Here is a 3,904-nt window from a genome sequence, read left to right as displayed (position 1 = left end):
ATAAATGTCCCTCAATAAACGTAATTAATTATAGTTGAACATCAGTAAGCATAGCTTGACAATTGTTTATATTCCATGTCCCTAATGGTCATAATTTACCGTCAATGACCTTAATCAACTATCATTTACCCTAATTGATTACCCGTGACCCTAAGACCATCGTTGATCATAAATTGACAGTCATTAACCATAATGGACAATGAAGATAATTAAGCATCAACTACCACTACCACGATTCACCATCGCTCTCCCTTAATGATCATCAATATGTGTTACTTTTATATTATTCATCATAACAAAACATTAACTACCATAATTTAACCAAATACAATAATTAACGACCCTAATTACCATTTATCACAGTTAACAATCAATGACCCTAATCAAATGCCATGCCCCAATTTACCGAACAAAGTTTTCCTTTCACCCACTAACACGACTTGTTGACTCTTTCCGGCTCTAGGTCATATCCTCTGTCCAATTCAACACACACTAAACTATTTATTTCCAGCCCTAGGTTATTTCTGACCCTTATACTTTTCTTCTTTTTACATTTTTCGTTTGATGTTTAGGTCTAAATTTTGTGAGTAAAGACGCTACGTGGGTGTTTGATTCAACGTTTTTACGTCTACTTTTTCCTTGTACGACATGTCGCAGTGTGCGGGTCCTAAGTCGACTTGGTTATTATTTTCTATGTTTTACGATCCAATCTAATTTTTGCACATCAATACACCGCAACGAGCATACGTAATTCAATGTTTACCTTTTGTTTCGTTTAACAATCTCGCGGCAAATCACGATACTTAAAAACTAGTTTTTAATAATAATAAATATATTGAAAAGCACAATTTTTTCCCTCCTAGAATTTATGGTTTCCCACTTTCCCTCCCATACCCGCTAAACCTTTTTTCCCAATTTTTTTTCAATTTCCATCAAAACTGCTCCCGTTCTTGATTCCAAACCCTAACCGTGTCATGTCATTCCACAACTTCTTTCCAGAGAAAGAAACTGCAGATTCCTTTTTGCAATGAAGATGCATAAACCATAGACAAACAACATGCTTGTTCTTTACAATATGGAATCCGGACAACATGCTCGCGAAATCCCCACTTAGTCCGACCACATTAAGCTCCAATCCATCAAGGTCTGAACTGTTCTTACTCTCTTTTATGCAATTTTGCTTTCTACCTTCTTCGTTATAGTTGATTAAATTGCAATCAGAGCTTTGCTATTGATAAAGTTGTATTCTAGGAGAGGTTGTAGGCTTTTTTAGTTATTTTTACATTTTGTATGGTACTCCATCCCGCCCACAAAATGTCAATTTTGTGGTGGATTGACCTTGGTACTGTTCCAATCTCAACTTGATGCCATAATTTTTGATTATGGTGTTTTTTTTTTTTTTTTTTTTTTGCTTTGTTCAATCATGTACACCAAGTGTTTGATAAAATGTCCAAGTGAGATTTCTTTGAACAACACAAACTTATTTAATAAAAAAGCATGTTTTGTACAGAAAGTGGTTTGTGTGTGCTGTATCTTTCTTTGTTTTTTTTAAACAGTAAGGCAAAGTTTACTTGGTCACTTGCTTGATTTCTTGTTGTTGCACATAAATAAAGTTTTGTATTTATTGTTAATCAAAACAAGTCTTTTCTTGTCAAGGTTTTAAGTCTTTTGACTTTTGAATATTCGAAGACTTTTTATGTGTTCATTCTCTTATGCTACTGTGGCAACTTCTTATTGGGTTTAATATCATATATGTATTTTTCTATTGTGGAATGTTTTTATTAGATTCCCTCATATATGCCTTCACTCTTATCTAATTAAATGACTTGGAATGTTAGTGCATTTATTCCAGGTAAATTTATTTTCTTGCAACTTTATGAAGATTAGTAAATTCTTGCATGATTTTATCATTTGAGTTTTATCTACTCTTTACATGACATTTTGATATCTGGCTTGAAGGTTCCTATGAACTGATGTAGTTCAGTAAAAGTATGCATGCATTATTTGGTTGCTCATTTGCTTCAAAGTTAAGTAAAGTTAATTTATGTATATAGATGTGATGATATACTAAAACACCTATGCTTGGAGGTTTTTTAATTTCTTTGTCCCAAAAACTGATGTTGAACATAGTAATATACCAACTCACGATGTTTGAAAACATGTGTGTCTGAAACTTACTTTCTAAACTAGATTCGGTTAATCTCGTTCATGATTTTAAATTTCAGTTACCCTGTCCAGATCCAAGTACCGACCAGAACCTGAGATTTTAAATTTTACATAACATGAAGACCAATCTAACTACAACCAGGATAGTTCGTTCTTGGGTAATTTTCAGTCCAGTTTTTGGGTATTGTTGGGTAAACCCAATTATTGCTCATCCTTATTTGAGATGCTTATATATCATGTTTGAGGAGTTTATGCTTCACGGTCTCAATCAACGTTTTTATTTGAGAATTTTCATCATTTCATCGGTATTTTATGAGTTTGAAAAATTTTGAATCAAATAAATCCCGTGTGCTTGGGTAATAAATATGTGAAATATTCCAATAGAGATGACCCCAAATATAAATATAAGAATAATGCCAACAGACTGCCCCAACTTAAAAGTAAACACACTAGTCTAATGAATCTGGTTCAGTGGTGCATCACTTTCTTAAGACATACCTTGATGATATAAGAAGAGCAGGCATTAGGATCTCACTTTGGTTGACCCATTTACAAAATAAGTGAAGACTGCACCTTAGAAACACAAAAGACAAAATCCATCTATACATATAATCAAGTTCGCATGGTTAACACAACAATTAATAGTCGTAGGTGGGAAACTATGATCCAACAATATTTATTTGATTGATAAGCAATCTGCACATAATGTTCATGTCACTGTAAATGGCAATCAAGTAGTGGTTGTAAGGTGGCTTGATCAAGCGATTTGGGTAACAGGTCAAAACAAGTATTTTTTAACATAGGGTAACACATACTCGGTCAATTTTTTAATATAGGTTAAAACATACTAGGTCAGGTTGAGCTATGGGTGTTAATTCGGTTTCGGGTTCTTCGGGTTGGTTCCTCATTTTTTTACATAGGAAATCAACTCGAATACTGAACCAACTAAGTAATATGTAATTCGGTTTCGGGTTTGTTCGAGTCGGGCATATTGGCTGCTTTTTTCAACAAGAAATTTTATGTTATATGGTTGTTGGCTTATTGATTGTTTTCAACAATTATCTCGTGATATTACTGAAATATATTGATTTATTGACTGTTGTTTTTCATAAGTGTTTTCTTTTTCTCTTTTGAAGATAAAAATAAATGAAGAACTACAAACCATCAAACGGGAGTCTTGAAGTTGAAAAACACATAGTTGCTTGAAATGTGAAAAGAAAATGAAGACTACCAGCAAAGGAATAAATCAGAGCTAGAAACTACGCGGAAAGATTTTCACAGCCAACATACAAACTCTAAAGCGACGATACGTCGTACTGTGAAACACTACGTATTAGAGTACTTTGGAATCTTAGAGATGAGTAGAAGGTTTTCGTTACTTTTATTCATTGTAATTAACAACTATATTTTAATTACATTGCTACTTTGAGGTTGGATGTATGTTAAATTATGATATAAGATTATTTATTATATTTATGTTATTATTGTATTGGTGTAATTGAGATTCCATTCCATATAAATAGAAATTTTAGTAGTTCAAACAATGATGCTATAGAGTTGCATTTGATTATAAAAAAGGTTGCATTTAAGTGCAACAAAGGTTGCATTCTAGTGTAGCGAAGGTTGCATTTGATTATAAAAAAAAGGTTGCATTAGCATGTAAAAAGGTTGCATCTTAAAAAGATTGCTTTTAGATAGTAAATGCAACCATTTAAAAAAAAAGTTTCATTATCTAACA

General features: G+C 32.6%; 1 long non-coding RNA gene across 1 annotated transcript; it reads left to right on the top strand.

Annotated features, from left to right (window-relative positions):
- The first annotated feature begins 881 nt into the window (after window positions 1-881).
- Window positions 882-3,642, top strand: LOC110941343. The gene is made up of 2 exons (XR_002594026.2): window positions 882-1,144; window positions 3,303-3,642. It is a non-coding gene; the product is annotated as an uncharacterized LOC110941343 (long non-coding RNA).
- Window positions 3,643-3,904: the final 262 nt, after the last annotated feature.

This window comes from Helianthus annuus, chromosome 5 (genome assembly GCF_002127325.2).
Source record: "Helianthus annuus cultivar XRQ/B chromosome 5, HanXRQr2.0-SUNRISE, whole genome shotgun sequence".
Taxonomy (NCBI): Eukaryota; Viridiplantae; Streptophyta; class Magnoliopsida; order Asterales; family Asteraceae; genus Helianthus; species Helianthus annuus.
The sequence above is the reverse complement of the archived record's forward strand: the minus strand, read 5'-3'. Positions and strand labels throughout refer to the sequence as shown.